Source organism: Chionomys nivalis, chromosome 26, assembly GCF_950005125.1.
Source record: "Chionomys nivalis chromosome 26, mChiNiv1.1, whole genome shotgun sequence".
Taxonomy (NCBI): Eukaryota; Metazoa; Chordata; class Mammalia; order Rodentia; family Cricetidae; genus Chionomys; species Chionomys nivalis.
In genome coordinates, this window is record NC_080111.1 from 19,231,267 (window position 1) to 19,249,922 (window position 18,656).

The window sequence follows — 18,656 nt, forward strand, 5'->3', positions numbered from 1 at the left end:
CAAAACAGTGATAAATTAGCAACTGATGTAGCATCAAGAACACTCAATGATTTGGTTTAAGCAGCCTGTGAAACCAGAAGTTTCAGGAGTTGTTATCTTATTATACAAATTAATATCAAAGAATTGACTCTGAAGGGAAATGTTGTGTTGCAATACTCAGAGATGCCAGGAACTTCACACACCTATGACAAACTGATGAGATTGCCTAAGATGCTTTAGAATCCTAACTGTTTAACAAAGAGGATGGAAAGATGGTAGGACATAATGTTTATTGCCCCATAAATAAAAGTTTAGCTTAGTTTGGGTCCTTAGTAAAGAAAAGATAGATATAGCAAGAGGTAGTACTGGGAATTGGAACTGAGACAGATGCACCATGGAAATAGGAAAGCCCCAGAGCTCACTGGCTAGCCTGTGTAGCCAATAAATGAGCTCTGTGTTCAGAGAAACTCTGACTCAAAAGATAGATGACATGTGACCTCATTCTCATGTCTCTACACATGCCCACAGCCACATACACATAGATACACTTACACACAGAGACGTGAAATAGCTGCAGGAAGGTGCAAAACATCTTTCCAAGAGGCAGAGGATGGGGCTATGATGGAATTTCTTTTCTAAGTTGGTGAGTCTTGCTAGGACTGAAAACAGACTTCTCGTTCTCCCTCTTGTTCTCCTCCTCCTCTTCCTCTTTCTTCATCACCCCCCTCATACTTCTCCTGCCAATTTTGTTTTCACCAGTTTTTATTAATAGCTTCATTTTTAATTAAAATTTGAATGCAATACATTTTGAACATCATTCTTCTTCCTTTTTCAACTCCTCCCAGTCTTCCCCGCCTACATAACCACTGACCTTTATGTCTTCTATTTGTCTTTCTTTCTCTCTCTTTCAAAAAATTCCTACAGAATTACAAACCAAAACTCAAAACGGATGAGCAAAAGACCGATAAAAAAAGTCAAAGTAAAACTAAAAGTACACACACAGACCTACACACACACACACACACACACACACTCACACTCACCAGAAACCATCTGAAGGAGTTTGATTTATATTGGCCAACTACTCCTCAGCATGGGCCTCTGTCCTAGAGTAGAATTAAGATAGCCAGTTACACTCTATTGGAGATGACTGATTTTCCCTTTGCCATTGAGAACCAATTTCAGATAGCTTCTTGATTAAGAACGGAAGCCTGTGTTCAATCTACCCTTACAGTGCTGAGACCTCATCTGGTTTTCGGAAGGACTTTTGTATACAACACTCGACTCTGTGATTTCATAAGTACATCAGTCTGCTGTGGGAGGAGCTACTTCCTTGGAGCCATCCATTACCTCTGGTTCTTAAAATCTCTCTGCCGCCTCTTTCCTATAGATTCACAACTGGGAGGGGTTTAGTGGAGATTTCCTATTTAGAATTGAATCCTGAAAAGTGCCCTACTCTCTGCATATTGTTCAATTGTGTCTCTGCATTAACTCCAACGTACAGCAAGAAGAAACTTCTTTCACAAGAATTTGAGGGAGGCACTGAAATATGGGTATTGGAATTTGTCATTAGGAGCAATCTTTTATTATGTTCTATTAGCAGAAAATAATAGAAGGTTTCCTACCAGGCCATGACCTATCTAGTCTCAGATTTTTGGCCACTTTAGCCGTGTCAGGTATGAGTCCCATCTTTGGAGTGGAACTCCACTCCCTGTTGTCTTGAATCCAAACAAAGTGGTTGGTTACTCCCGTAACATTTGTGCCAGTGTTACACCAGTGTGTCTTATAGATAGGATGTTTTTGTAGCTCACAGAGTTTGTAGCTGGGCGATTTTAATGACTCCCTCTTTCACTGGTAGATCACAGAGAATCCTCCAGCAGTGTGAGTGCTAGTCAGCAGCGGAGAGCCTTCTAACTGAGCTCCGGCTTGCTTCTCTGCAGTCTGTGTTTTCTTCAGTAATAGGGCCTAATCATCAGATTGTGTAGAGCAACAGCTAGCCTTGGCACCATCCTGTGGTACTTGGGAGGTTGCACAGGACCCTTTTGGCCAGTGATTTAAGAAGATGTAACTCATTCCTGGCACATTGGTAGCATAGGATGTCTAGACGGGGCCTTCTTGCTATTTCATTTAAATTTCCTTTATGTATGTACATATTTTGGGAAACATCTACAGCTCTGCAATGCTAGGCATCTACATGGTCTTTAGTGACAGTGTCCCCTCCGCATTTTCTCCTTTACCCTTCTCTCCCATTCCTTCTCTATTTAGCAATCCTATTCTAGTTTCTCCTTATCTCTTCAGACCACAATGCTCTATTTCTCTTTCTTTGCGAGATCCTCTCCTCTCCACTGGTCCCTTACTAGGTATATACCATCTGTGGTTATGCTGACAGTACACACACTTAACAAATGCTTAAATGCTAACATTCACATATAAAAAAAAAAGCAATATTTTTCTTTTGTGGTCTGGGTTACTTCATTCAGAATGGTTTCTCTCTTGTCCCATCACCTGACCTGGGATTTCCTATTTCTTTTTTTTCTTTCTTTCTGTTTTTCTTTCTTTTCTTTTCTTTTTTTTTCTTTTTGTTTTTAAAGACAGGGTTTCTCTGTGTAACTGTCCTAGCTGTCCTGGAACTAGCTCCTGTAGACTAGGTTGGGCATGAACTCACAGAGATCTGCCTGCTTTGCCTCCCCAGTGCTGGGATTAAAGGAGTGTGCCACCACGGCCCTACTAGATTTAATATTTCTTAACACCTGAATAGTATTCCATTATGTAAATGTACCACATGGTACATTCATCAGTAGATGGACATCTAGGGTGTTTTCAATTTCTAGTTATTATTAACTGAACAGCAATAAATACGGATGAGCAAATATCTCTGTAATAGAATGCAGAGTGCTGTGGATGTAGGTCACAGATTGGTATAATTGTATTTTAAGGCAAATTAATTTTCAGTTGCCTTGAGGAAATGCCATACTTATTTCCATAGTGACTGTACCAGTTTGCACCCCACCCACAATGACTAATTGTTCTCCATTTCCCTACCTCCTTACCAGCACATCTGTTTTTCTTTTTTGAAATTCATCTTGGCCATTTTGACTGTGGTAAGAGAAAAGTCTCAAAGTAGTTTTTCTATTATTTGTTTATCTATTTATTGGTTTTCGAGACAGAGTTCCCCTGTGTACCTTTGGAGCCTGCCCTGGAACTCACTCTGTAGAGCAGGCTGGCCTCAAACTCATAGAGATCCATCTGCCCCTGTCTCCCAAGTGTTGGGATTAAAGGCGTGGGTGTCACCATGGCCAGGATCAAAATAGTTTTAATTTGCATTTCTCTGAATGTTGAGCATTTCTTTAATTTTTTCAGTCATTTGTTTTATCTTTTGAGAACTCCCTGATTAGTTCTGTATTTCAATTTTAGTTAGGTTGTTGATGCTCACTTTTTCAATCTCTTTACATATTTTAGATAGTAGTCCTTTGTTAGATGTATAATTGGTAAATATATTTTCCCTGATTTTTGCCTGACACTTTTCTGAAATAATGGAGTCCGTTGCCTTTAGGGAAATTTTCAACATCATGAGGTTCCAATTATTAATTGTTAATCTTAGTGCCTATGCTATTTATGTTCTGTTCAGAAAGGTTTTTCTGTGCCATCGAATTCAAGGCTATTTCTTGCTTTCTCTTCTATTAGATTCAGAATATCTGGTCTTATTTTCAGATCCTTGATATATGTGAAGTCGAATTGAGTACAGGATGATAGATATGGATTTATTTTCTTTCTTTTGCATGCATTCAGTTTGCCTAGCACCATCTGTTGATGATGTTGTCTCCTCCCCAGTATTTATTTTTTGCTTTTTTGTATTAAAAATAAAGAATCAGGTATCTGTAAGTGTGTAGAATTATGTCTGGGTCTTTAAATTTGATTGAATTGGTCATCAGAAACAGATTGCTTCCCACAGGGATAGTAGAAAAGTAGAGAGGAAACAGCGATAGACAGGTATTGCGGACAGAGAACTCACACTTCTTTCAAATGAACGTGATAATCAAAACTGATGTTTAAGACTCTTGACTCTATAAACTTAGGGAGGTGAAGACATCTATCAAAATGGAAATGTTAATTCTTTACTGCTCAAGAAAAGGGGGATTTGATTCCATTCATCACAATTAAGAAAACACAAAGTAGTTTGATATTTTTGTTGATGAGTGTTTGGGAATAAAATTTGTATGAAATAGAGTTTGAAATGAAGGCTCCTGCATCAGAAGGCAAACATCCCCTGTACAGGACATGGGAGAATATCACACAGTCGGCATTCCCTTGGTTTAGAGCACTTTCCTCTGAGGTTTCCATATGATTACCAGACCATTGCTTCTGTAGAAGTTTCCAGAAGCTGGAAGATTCCCTTGATGTGCAAAGATCACCTGTCCCAGACAGAAGGATCCTGTCTTCTTTTTTATACACACACGGATGCACTTAAGGCCACGCTAGAACACTGTGGAGTGAATCACACATTTCAAGCTAACATTTTCTCACATGGCCTATGGTATTCAAGCTATTGTGGGATATTTTGTTATGTTAAGAATTCCTTAAGAGGCATCTACGCTCCTACATTATTTATGGAAATTATTTCCTATAGCCAGAATAGAGATATTTGTCCGAACCATAGAGAGGGCAGTATAATTGCCTTTTCCCGGAGAGAATCTAGCTGCTAGTCAGCTCCATTCCTGCTGTAATAGAGGTGCCGCCACCGCAGCGGGGCCTAACATTCTGATTTACTATTTTTACCATCGCCTTTGTTCAAAATAAGACATTAGTACAAATGGCAAGTTAGCAAGCAGTGTGTATTGATGCAAAATTTTCATTTTTCTCTATCTACCATATCAGCACATTTTTTAAATTTCAATTTTTCTTTCATTGATTCCGCTAGCTTTCACAGTATGCATCTCCCTAGCCTCTCATATCCTTCCTCTGCCCTTGCACCTCTGTCTCCAAACAAAACCAAATTTAAAAGTAAAACCCAAAAGCAAACAAAGCAAAGAAACAAAACAAGAAGCAGCAGCTTCAGTAGAAGAAGGAGGAGGAGAGGGGGCTGGAGGAGGAATATAAGGAGGAAGCTGGGGAGAAGAAGAATCTTGTGGAAACCGTAGTGTTGCCCATTGAGACACAGTTTATCCTCAAGGACATTCTTCTTCACTGGCAAGTGTTCATTGCCACTAGTCACGAGTCTGGCTTGAGCCTTCTTGTTATCAAAAGTGGGATAAACTTCTAGTATGATGCAGGTGACCATTTACTCAAAGTCAACTCCACCTTCTTGAGTCAATAACAACAACCAGCTGCTGTACATGGAGGTCAAAGAGTTTGCCTAAAGTTGTACGATAAGTTGTTGGAAAAGTTGAGAACTGAATTGGGCTCTATAACTCTTAATTTGTGTTTTCCTAGTATAAGTGGTAGCATTCTACTAGAGATCTTTAACACTGTCCCTATAAGAATTTTCATGTCTTTGTGGCACGATTGAGCAACCTTTGGATATATACATGTGCAGACATGTGCTCAACTATGTTCATAGTAGCATTGTTTGTCATAGCCAGAACCTGGAAACAACCTAAATGCCCTCAACCAAAGAATGGATAAGGAAAATGTGGTACATTTACACAATGGAATACTACAGAGTAGAAAAAAATAACATCTTGAATTTTGCAGGAAAATGGATGGAGCTAAAAAACATTATTTGAGTGAGGTTACCCAGACACAGAAAGACAATTATCATATGTACTCACTCATAAGTGGTTTTAAAACATAAAGCAAAGAAAACAAGCCTACAAACCACAATCCCAGTGAACTTAGACAACAATGAGGACACTAAGAGAGACATACATGGATCTAATCTACATGGGAAGCAGAAAGTAGAAAAAGACAAGATCTCCTGAGTAAATTTGGAGCATGGGGACCTTGAGAGGGTTGAAGGGGAGGGGAGAAATAGGAAGGGGAGCAGAGAAAAATGTAGAACTCAATAAAAATAATAAAAAATAATAAAAACCCCAGCACTTTCTACCAAAAAAATTTTTCATCTCAATGTTTAAAGAAAGTTTGAAACATAACAAAGAAATAATCTCTACAGTAAAACCAGATTAAGACCTGTTTCTCAGAGTCTAAGTTTTTCTTTAAAATTGACTTTGAGTTATTATAGTCTAATGATATCAAATCATTAAGCAGACAAGTCTGAATAAGTAGAGACCTATTTACAGCTTCTTATGTAAATGGTACCAGCATAGAGCTGTCCCACGTTAGGGATGACCTCATTTATTTGAGAGTGGTATTTGCTGGTCAGTGGAATTATTTCCATGTAAATTAATAAATAGAGTTATACTACAGATGTATCAATAGAAGACTTTTGCTATTCTCTGGACTCCTAGTGCCAAAGTCCATATACAAACCTCACAATGTGCACACTGGCAGTCCCCCTACCTTCAATAACTGAAGGTGCCAATTCCCTCAAGAGAGCATCTTGGGATGCAGCATATCTAGTTTGTGACAAGTTCTACATGTTTTTTTTTAAAATTATACCCTTCCTTTGTGTTTAACCAGGAACCTAGGATTTATGCCTACATACATAATAACACTGGAAAAATCTTACTGAGCTGAACTGTAATTTATTATAGACCTTCCTATCCATAAATTTATTTTATTTTTGAAATCAATCAGATGAGGTAGAAATTGTTACTTTTCTGTTATTATAGCTGAGGTCTCATCAGTTAAGCTATAGGCTCTATAGCAGTGTCAGTCTGTGGCCAACTTCTAATTCAAAAGTCCCTGTAAAAATATCTCAGTAGGTCGAGCTCCTTAGGAGTCAAGAAAACACAACTTATGAATTACCCCAATCTCTAAACACCATTTTCATAATTTTCCACTCTGTCTTAATTTAAGTTATTTTCTGGCATATACATCCAGTACTTCTGTTTGCTTTGATTACATTCATTTTTTCTTAGTGATGTATTTTTTTTAAGTTTCCTTGGGTCAATTTGGTAGACTCCTTTACAGATACAAGAACTTTTCAATTTTCATTTTAAAATGAAACCCAACAACCCAAATCACTGTCATTACAGTGACTGCAATAGCAAACATATCTGGGGACATAGCCTCTTATTCTCTGGGATATTCGTAAGGTAATTCATTTCTACTAAAAATGGTCTAACCATAATGAAGTATTTTTAACTCCCAACAAGCAGAAACACTCAATGAAGATAAAATACTTGCTCTATAATAATTAAATACACCTTAAGCTTTGCTAGAATGCTATATAATCTTTTAAATTAAAATTTGTATTTAACTTTAATTTTGTCAATGGAATCAAATTACAAAAGAGATTTCAACAGCGGCTGAGCTTTAAATGTTCAGGAATGTTTACCTTTTAATTTTTTTCACTGCTTCCATATTTCTGTCTGTGAAGCGAGTACTGTGTTTCATTCGGGAAGGGTTTCACTAGTGATCTAGCTGCAAGCATCTTGACAAAAGTAAAACTTCTTAGGCAAATTATGATAAAAAATATCTGACTTAAGGTTTTAGTCTTCATTTGCCTGTGTGGAGGTTTTCAGAAATAGCTTACCTGCAGAGCGACTCGGGCTTCTTTGATGGTGCCCATTGACTCTCCTCAAGCATCTCCGTAGCATTCTGTTCTCATCAGTGATCGGAAAGCTTGACCCCTGAGCTATAAATAGTTAACACTCACTCCAGAAACTTGCTGAAATAGTATCTGTGTCAGGTGTAGTCAATCAGAAGGTCAAGGTCTGACTTTAGCTCTACAGCCTTGCTTAGTCACTAGCTTGAAGATTATTTTCATGTGACTAAGTATTAAGAAGCAGTCATGAAACTTGAAGACAATGTATACATGAAATTCATGTACACACACACACACACACACACACACACGGCTTCCATGGTCTCACGGCAGGACAGTTCAAATAGGACCAAGCTGATTTGCAGATGAATTCATAGTTAGTCCATCCCATGTATCATTTTAAAATTCAACGTTTAGTCCATTTTGCTAACTCATTTATCTTCTCTTACTTTTTTTCTTTCCACAGTATTATGGTTCAAAATTATAGGAATAAGACACTCTTATGCATTACAGTTTGTGCCTCTCAGGCTCACTTAATGAATGCTTGACTATAAGTGGGAGAATATTGGGAGGGTTAGATCAGGCTTCATAGGAAGAAATAGGTCACAGGTTGTATCTCTCAGGAGATTATCTATTATCCTGGTCTCTCTTTCTACACCTCCCTGCAAGGCCCTTGTGCACACCTTACTACCCACCAGAAAGTAAACGACCTTCCGTGTCTCATGTTCTTGCTGTCATGATATTCTGCCTAAGCCCACGAGGTCAAGAAACCAAGGTTCCCACCCTCTTCAACCATTAACCAAAGTAAACCTCTCCTCCATTTCTGCTTTTCTTTAGGGCATCTTGAAAGTACCTAACTCAGAATGTATGTGTCTAATTTCTGAATTCTTTAGAAATACTTCAGTAGTACATACTGCTCATTTGATATGGGATTCTTATTACCAAAGATTAATGAAAGTCATGAAGACAACGGGGAATAAAAGGGACATATTTAAGCATAATAAAGGTAATTGATAGTAAGTAAATATCCAACATAAAATTAAATGGAGAGAAACCCAAAGAAATTTTACTAAATCCACTTTCTTTATATCTATTCAATTTAGTATTTGAAGTTCTAGTAGGAGCAATTAGATAACTGAAGGAGATCAAGGGGATACAATTTGGATAGGAAGAAGTCAAATTAGTGTTATTTGCAGATGGTATGATACAATACATAAGTGACCTCCGAAACTCTACCAAGGAACTCCTACAGCTGATAAACACATTTAGTGAAGTGACTGGATACAAGATGAACTAAAACAAAAGTTCAGTAGGCCTTCTATACACAAATGATGAATGGACAGAGACAGAAATCAGGGAAAACACACCCTTCAACATAGCCACAAATAATACAAAATAACCTGCAATTCTAACCAAGCAAGTAAAAGGCTTTCACTTCAAAAACTTCAAGTCTTTGAAGAAAGACTTTTAAGGTGGTATCAGATGGAAAGATCTTCCATGTTCATGGATTGGTAGGATTAACATAGTAAAAATGTCCATCCTACCAAAACCAATCTACAGATTTAAGGCAATCTCCATCAAAATTCCAACATGGTTCATTACACCCTTGAAAGGACAATACACAACTTTATATGGAAAAAAAAACTCCAGGAGAGTTAAAAATCCTTTACAATAAAAGTGAAGGTATCACTGTCCCTGATTTCAAGCTCTACTGCAGAGCTATAGTAATAAAAACTGAATGGTACTGGCATGAAAACAGACAGGCGGTTCAACAGAATTGAATCAAAGACTCAGAAGTAAATCTGCATACTTATGGATACCTGATTATTGATTAAAAAGTTTGAGACACACAATGGCTAAAAGAAAATATCTTCAACAAATGGTGCTGTTATAACTGATGTCAACATGCAGAAGAATGCAAATTAATCCATATTTATCACCCTGCACAAACCTCAAGTCTTAGTGAATCAAAGGCCCCAATATAAATCCTGATACATTGAACCTGATAGAAGAGAAAGTGGAGAATAGCGTTGAGCTCATTAGAACAGAAGTTAACTTCCTGAACAGAGCACCAATTACACAGGCACTAAGAATAACCATCATTAAAATGGGACCTCATGAAACTGAAAAGCTTCTTTAAGGCCAATGCCACTGATGTGGGAGTAATTTTTTTTAATCTGTTGCTTTTATTGGTTAATTAATAAAGAAACTGCCTAGGCCCATATGATAGGCCAACCTGTAGGGCCTGGGTCTGCCCTTGTTTCTGGGTGCATCTTGAGGACAGCTTCTGGTCAGCTAACTAAGCATCCTGTTTGTTCCTGAGTTCTCCCTGCACCACCTGGTGATTAGCTGTAGGGCACTGACTCCTTTGTTGATTTGGTAATTTTCCACCTGCCTGGGTGGAGGTCCTTGTGCAACAGTTAGATACTTAAGGACTTCCCTAAGTGTGAATAAACGGCATTCGGCTGATCTCCTTTCGAATGACCCTGGTCTCTTTGTGTCTACAATCTCCAGCCCCTTGCCCGACTTGCAAGGTACAGTGGCGCGCAAACTGTACCGAGGGTGTAACACAGAACTGGGTGTTACACCAACCCTTAGGTGGGTGGAGTAAACAGAACAGAATGCTGGGAGAAAGAAGTCGAGTCAGGCGGTCGCCATGATTCTCCCACTCTAGACAGATGCAGGTTAAGATCTTTCCTGGTAAGCCAGCTTGTGGTGCTACACAGAATATTAGAAATGGGTTAGATCAATATGTAAGAGCTAGCCAATAAGAGGCTGGGACTAATGGGCCAGGCAGTGTTTAAAAGAATATAATTTGTGTGTTGTTATTTCGGGTAAAGCTAGCCATGAGGGAGCTGAGCGGTGGGAAGCGGCCTGCCGCTCTTATCCCAACATGCCACTGTCAAATACAACAACAAAAAAAAGCAGCCTACAGAATGGCAAAAGATTTTTTTTTTTTTTACCAACTCCACATCTGACAGCGAGGTAATATCTAAAATATACAAAGAAGTCAAGAAACATCAACAAACCAAATGATCCAATCACAAAAATGGGTACGGAGAAATCTCAAATGGCTAAGAAACACTTAAAGAAATGTTCATCATCCTTAGCAAACAGAGAAATCCAAATCAAAACTAGTATGATTCCATATTACACCTTTCCCAGGGGCTAAGATGAAAAACACAAGTGACTGATCATTCTGGCAAGGATGTGGAGCAAGGGGAACACTTCCATTGCTGGTGGGAGTGCAAACTTGTACAGCCACTTTGGAAATCAATATGCTGGCTTCTCAGAAAATTGGGAATTGTTCTACCTCAAGACCCAGATATATCCCTCCTGGGAATGTACACAAAGGGACACTTGCTCAACCATGCTTATTGTTGCTCTCGCCATAATAGAATTTTGAAACAGCCTAGATGTCTCTCAACTGAAGAATGGATAAAGATAATGTGATACATTTACACAATGAAGTATTACTCAGCAATTAAAAGCAAGGACACCATGAAATTTGCAGGCAACTGGATGCAACGAGAAAAGGTCATCCTGAGTGAGGTGACCAAACCCAGAAAGAGAAACATGGTATGTACTCACTTAGAAGTGGATATGAGCTGTAAACTAAAGAATAATTATGCTACAATCCACAGCCCCAGAGAAGGTAAGTAAGAAGGAGGGATTAAGGCGGTACACATGGATTTCCCTGGGAAGGGGAAATAGAAGAGATTTCGTGAGGGAACTTTGGGTATGTGGGATTAGGAATAGAAAGGATCAGAAGTGGGCGAGAGGGACTCGGGGAAAGAGTATTAGGGGACATGACTGGAATTGGGGGGCATTTAGGGGTGATGTAGAAACCTAATTTAGTGGGAACTTCCTGGAATATAAATCAAACTGTCCATCTTCTAACCAGCCAAGGGTCCTAGTAATGGGCCTGGGACATCAACCCAGATACAAAACCTTTGACCTATAATTTCTCTTGTCTCCAGTTGTGCTGGGGCAATAGTAGCACAGAACTTGTGGGAGTGGACAACCCATGACTGGTCCAACCTGAGGCCCAATCACAAGAGGGACCCCATGCCTAACATTGCCTGGGTGACCAGCAACCAGAGGCTGGACAGCCCAAAGACCCCAAACATGACGGGGGAAATAAAATGTCAATGAAATGATTCCTAATGATATTCTGCTATACTGATAGATCAGTGCCTAGCCCAGTTGTCATCAGTGGTCCATAATTCAGCAACCCATGGGAACATATACAGAGACTCACAGCCAAATGCTAGGCAGAGCCAGTGTATTTGGGAGAGGGAGAGGGAGAGGGAGAGGGAGAGGGAGAGGGAGAGGGAGAGGGAGAGGGAGAGGGAGAGGAAGGATTGTAGGAGTCAGAGGAGTTGAGGCCACCAGGAGAACATGGCTCACAGTATCAAGTAAGCCAGGCTCATGGGGATTACAGAAGCTGTAATCTAGGTCCTCTGAATAGACCTTATGATTATATAGCTCGGTGTTCTTGTGTGGCTCCCAACAATGGGAAGGGGTGTCTCTGACTCCTGCATGAGCTTGTGACCCTCTTTCTCCTGCTGGGTGGCCATGTCCAGTCACAACACGAGGGGTTTTGTGCAGTCTTATTGTAATTTGCTAGACCATGTTTGGTGGGTATTTCTGGAAGGCCGCTTCTTCTTTTTCTAGAGGGAGAGGAATATTTGATATTGGGGACAGAGGAGGTGGAGGAGGGAGAGACAGGGAGAGGTGAAGGGAGGGGAAGCTGCTAATGGGATAGAGTGTATGAGAGAATAATCAAAGTTAAAAATAAATTCAGACAATGAAACAAATTTAATAAATTAGTTATTGAATACATAGGATTTCAAAATCAAATCTGCTACATTAACAAATAAAACAGCCTATAAATAAAAGCAACTTTTACAGGGGAAATATTCTGAGAAGTAAACATTTATATATAAATACTGTTGACTTCTAATATTTAACGATCCAGTCATTTATTAGTAGCTTTCCTGCTTGAAAGATATCCTTTATTATTCTAATATGGTTCAAAAAGAAGGCAAGGAATCCAAGCCCAAAAGGTAAATAGCAGGTTTGGAAAGGCGTGTGAAAAGGATGGGATGGGAAGGGAGCACAAAGCGGTGATGCATGCAGGTGACAGAAGAGAGAGTTGGGGTCAGCAGTAAGATCACTCTTGGCTAAGAATGAGGACCCGAGTTCAGATCCCCAGAACTCATTCAAAACACAGAGTCAAGTGTGACATGCACACCTCGAACCCTCGGCTGTGACAGGCTGCACAGGAGAACTGCTGGCTGCCAGTCAAGCTAAAATTATCCATCTCCAGAGGTCCAGGTTCAGTGAGTGATCCCGTCCCATGGGAATCAGGCAAACGGCGATAAACCTAGATATCTGACGTCCTCTCTCACCTCCCCATGAAGGCACATTAGTACCTGAATGTGTGCAACACATTCATAACACACATGCAAAAGCACATAAATAAGTGAATGAATGAATACATGAATAAATAAACATGACTTTTAAAGGAAAGAAAGGGTGTAGAAAGCATGAGACTACAAAAATTGTTAGAGCCAGGTGTGATGGACAGCTCTAATCCCAGACTTCAGGCATGGAGTTGGGTGGGTCTCTGAGTTCCAGGCCAGCCAGTGCCGCATATTGAGACTCTGCCCCCTCTCTAAAATACTACTGGAATAAGAGCGGGGTGTAATCTTGTTTCATGATACCCATTGCATCTATTAAAGAAAGAACCATAGAGCAGATGAAAATACATGTATATCGTGAAGCATTGGACACAAAGTTGCTCTTGCAGGCTCCAGATGCACACAGCTTTGGCAGATATATTCTCATTGAAACGCAATGATGCTAAAAACAACAGCCCCCCTGTGCTCATACCAGTCCTTTCCAGGGTGTTCAATAGCTAAGGGACAAAGCAGAAATCCATGACCCCATTATCTACTTATGCACACCGGGACAGAAGGCAAAAAGGGCTGGAGGAAGTCATATGTTTTAGTGACTTTCTAGTGCTGTAGTTTATGGCGTGATTATCAAAAGTGCCATTAACTCTGGTAACTAACACACTTTTCTTTCATTGTTGGTATAATTTTATACATCAGGTACTTTCTTTTCCTAAATATATGTGGAAAAAGTCCTAAGTATTTCAAATTGTGATTCTGTTTCCTTTATTCAAAAAATTAAACATGAGGTATCTGTAGCTGTTTAAATATACAGTATTAATTCTTTAAAGAATTTTCAAGTTTAAATTTAGTCCAGAATAGCCTTCAATCTCTGCTATTCTGGTAACACTGATAGCCCTGCCCATCTGAGATCTTTCTGAATTTCACACAGATCTTTAAATACATATTTTGTGCGTCTATATAAATATATTTATCTGAAGGGAGCATTTGTGCCTATATTCCCAGACTCTACCCTGAGAGATTTGGACTGAGTCACTTCTGGAGTGTTTCTATGAGCAGACATTATCAGTCATCTTCCCATGATACCGATGTTAGAGCCTACGGACAGGCATTATCAGCCATGTCCCTATGACACTGATGTTACCCATCTGCCCACCACACGCTGACTAGAATCCAGAGTACAATTCCATTTATCGAAGTTTCTCAACTATTGGCAATGTCTTTTATTCTTTAGCTTGTGCAAATAATGAAAAGCTGTATCGTTAAGGAAGAGAAATGGGTTAGCAAGATGGCTGAGCGTACTTCAAGGCACCTGTTAGCAAGCCTGGGGATTTGAGTTTAATTCCCAGAATCCACAGTGTAGGAGAGAACTGACTTTTGCAAATTGATACCTGAGATACATATACATACATAAAGAGCTACATACACAAACATGCACGCACATGTTTTCTGGCCTCTCTAATGACAGAAACACTCAGTGTGTTATTAAATCTTAGTGGGGACAGGTATTTGCAGCCACAGCTGATGACCTGAGTTTGATTTCTGGAACCCACATGGAAGCAGAGAACTGACTTTTACAGAGGTAAGCAAGTATGGCCCCGTGTTAGCGTCCATATCCCCCCACGGCAAATAAATAATGTAAACATTAAAAAAAAAATTAAAAACGCCTGTCTTTGATGATTCCTGATTTGTAAGTGAGTGTTATCAGACACTGAGACAGCTGAGGCCTAAGGTACCGGTCATCATCACTTAGTGTGAAGAACATGAAATCTGAAAACAGGGACAAGATTTCAGATGTCACATTCAACATTTATTAGCTGTGTGCCCTTTGGTGAAATGGTAAGACTTTCTGAATCTCATTTGTTTTCGCAGTTCAGGGGGAACAAGACCTATGAGGCTCTTTTGATGCATTTCACACATTAGGAGATTTTTCAAATGAATCAGGGAAAGTCCTTCTGAAATTTCAAAAGGACAAAGTCTTATCTCTTATGCCATTTATTCCCCTGCGGTTTTATCTCCTCGTCTCCATTGACTGTCTCTAAGCCAAATGCCATACTTACCTTTCATTTTGGACATAGACTTTAATGATTCCAAATAATTCTCTAGGATTCTTCATGAAACGTGTAAGCTGCCATGCGTTCCACACTGCTTAATCAGTCACCTGAGCAACACTGGCCGAATTCTAATTCTGCCTCTCCACTGAAATGAAGTTGACCGATTTAAGATAAGTATGGTCATGCAAGCATCAGATCAGTTCCTACTACATGAGCGGTCCCAACTTTGCTGTCTCTGTAGCTCCCTGAACAGCCTGGTCTTCACTCTCCTGCCCAGGAAATTCTTTCCTGCTCTTTTGCTTTCCTGATTTACCTGGTCCCCTTTCCATCCTGTTCCTGTTTTTCTTCAGGTGTGTTGTTTTAAGAAGATGCTACACATGTGTATTCAATTTGTAGCTCTCCCATTTGGAAGCTTTTCATGCATGTCCAGTGCATATCTCTTTTCTTAGCTATGTACCCTTCCAACCCCAACTGTTTACTTCCATTTTACTACCCACAGACAAATGACATGAAGTTGAGCATTCAAGAAGTAATAAAAAGTGCTTTATGCTCTCTGTATTCTTCATTAGAGAGAATAAAAAATTTATCTCTCAGACTTCATTGGAGATCTAGAGAATTTTCTTTTTTTTTTTTTGGAAGATGCTTCATCCTAGCATTGTTTTTTTATTGTTTATATTGAGCTATATATTTTTCCACTCCTCTCCCTTCCTCCCCCCTTCACTCCTACTCTCTCTTATGGTCCCCAGGCTCCCAATTTACTCAGTAGATCTTGTCTTTTTCTACGCTCTATATAGTTTAGATCCATGTATGTCTCTCTTAGGATCCTCATTGTCGTCTATGTTCTCTGGGACTGTGACTTGTAGGCTATTTTTTTCTCTACTATAAAGTCTAAAAGCCACCTATGAATGAGTACATATGATATTTGTTTTTCTGGGTCTGGGTTACCTCACTCAATATGATGTTTTGTAGATCCATCCATTTGCCCACAAATTTCAAGATGTCATTGTTTTTTTCAGCTATATAGTACTCCATTATGTATATATCACCACATTTTCCTTATCACTTCTTTGGTCAAGGGACATTTAGGTTGTTTCCAGGTTCTGGCTATGACAAAGAATGCTGCTATGAACATAGTTGAGCACATGTCCTTGTGATATGATTGATCCTCCTTTGGATATATATCCAAAAATGGTATTGCTGGGTCTTGAGGTTGTCGCCTAATATTCTGAGAAACTGCCATACTGATATCCCAAGGGGCTATACCAGTTTGTACTCCCACCAGCAATGCAGGAGTATTCCCTTTACCCTATATACTTTTCGGCATAAGTTGCCATCAGTGTTTTTCATCTTGGTCATTCTTACTGGTGGAAGATGGAATCTCAGAGTTGTTTTGATTTGAATTTCTCTGATGGATAAGGATGTTGATCATTTCCTTAAGTGTCTTTTAGCCATTATAGATTCCTCTGTTGAGAGTTCTCTGCTTAGATTTGTACCTCATTTATTATTGGATTATTTGTTCTTTTGGTGACCAATTTCTCGAGTTCTTTGTATATTTTGGAGATCAGCTCTTTGTCCAATGTGGGGTTGGTGAAGATCGTTTTCCATTCTGTAGGCTGCTGTTTTGTCTTGTTGACCATGTCCTTTGTTTTACAGAAGCTTCTCGGTTTCAGAAGATCCCATTTATTAATTGTTTCTCTCAGTGTCTGTGCTACTGGGGTTATATTTAGGAAGTAATCTCCTCTGCTAAGGTGTTCAAGTTTACGTGTCAAGTTCAAATGGATCAAAGACCTCAACATAAAGCCAACCACACTGACCCTCACAGAAGTACATCCTGTCTTTGTATGGAAGACATCCATTTCTCCGCCAGGCCATAGTTTGTCATTCATATTCTAGCATCCTTCTCTGACTTTCCAATAATCTTCTATAAGCATTTCTCCACCGTGTCCCTCATATTTGCCTTCCAAGCTGTTTCCCCAGTATCTGAACTTGTGGAGTACCAGTGTAATTTTCAGCTTTGACCAATGAACTATTGGCATGCATAAAACAAGTATGTGATATCTGATGTTTGGAAACAATGTTTGATGGTTCATCAGGTAAGGACACTTGCCATCAAGACTGACAACGATTTGTTTCTTGGCTTCCACATGCATGCCACAGTGCCCCTCAAAACTATAAATTTACGCAACGAGAAAAAGCATTTTTTGATTCACTTTTCCAAAATCATTCAGCTGTTCACCCTTCTGACCCCAAACTTCTGGATATTGATATTGAGTGTGCTGTAGTCAGCAAACAAATGTCCCTGTCAGATTTGATAGTGTCAGAGACAGAAGACAGGTTAGAACTAGCAAGCAATGAGCAATCTTAAAATCCTCTGCATCACGGAAATAAAAAATTGTATTGAAGAGATACTCTAAGTTGACACTCAGAGCAGCGGTTGTTTTCTAAGCAGATTTGGCCAACCAAGATGAAACAGTATGCACTCGTTATTATATTGTGAAAGACCTGGCTATTTTTGCCTTTGGAGACTCACCTTTCCCCAGGTTTGATGGGATCAAAAGTTAGGGTATGAGAGACAGAAAAGAGTCAGTGTGAGGCAAAGATGAGGAATTAAGCCAATTCCATTCCTCACAGGGATTTGCTGTCAAATACAAATGATTCACTATTCTCATTTCTGTTCAGGAAAGTTCAACGTTTGAGTCATTGTTCACAGTATATTTTCACCATGTTGTCTTTCTTCAGTCATCTTAATTCTGTGGAACATTCATTTTGAGTTAGACTTCAGTAATACTTACGGTCTTTTCTGAAAACAAACTTTTATACATATTGTTATCAGTTTTTTTATGTCATTTTTAATCCCATAAAGAATGTTGAAGAGGTAGGTAGTCATGTTTTTCATTAAGCAATATATTAGAATAACTCTGTGAGTCTAATTTCCATATAAATTCTCTACAATATGCCTAATACATTTGATTTGTGCTATCGCTTTAACAAAGAAAAACTGCGTATACAGTTACAGTATCAATGAGACCTTGAGGTACTAAAATGTTGTTTTTCAAAAGTAATTTATTTCAGAATAATTTTTCATTAAGCAGTATTGACTGTCAAAATCTCAATTCTCATTTTTAATATTGTAATTTTATGCAGTACCAGCTCTAATTGATGCATTAAATATTTGCTGCAAAATTTATAATACAAATTTATTCTATATATGGACATCAACTTTAGATTTGACATAGTATTTGGAAATTTTGAGTCTAAGAAAAGTTTTGAAAATATAATCTAAAGGCATATGTTATCACACCAAAGCCTATGAGTTAAAATAATTAATGCATGTGACTAAAACTATAACAGAGTAGTGTATAATGACTATTGTCAATGTGAAACATGTAAGTCAGAAGAAGTATGTTATGAGAAAAATGAAAAAGAAGAGTTTATTTCATTCCTAGCTACACAACAAAAAGAAAAAAGAAAAAGAAAAAAGAAAAAGTAGAATCTTTGCACACAAGTATATTTAAACCAGTGGCCACGGTCCCATTATTAGTATTATACACAATAGTCAAACGGCAGATGTAACTCATGAGGGTATTAACTGAAGAA

The 18,656-nt window shown here is 38.8% G+C and overlaps 1 protein-coding gene across 8 annotated transcripts in view; it reads right to left on the reverse strand.

The window, feature by feature from the left end:
* Magi2 (membrane associated guanylate kinase, WW and PDZ domain containing 2) overlaps positions 1-18,656 on the reverse strand; it is a 1,220,672-nt gene that overhangs the window by 731,082 nt on the left and 470,934 nt on the right. The window contains exon 1 of one of the 8 annotated variants that reach the window (XM_057758566.1): positions 7,574-7,628. The exons of the other annotated variants lie outside the window; for them this stretch is intronic. The gene's annotated coding sequence lies outside the window, so the exon portion shown is untranslated. Of the gene's footprint in view, positions 1-7,573; positions 7,629-18,656 lie in introns of those variants that run through there. 8 annotated transcript variants of the gene reach the window in all.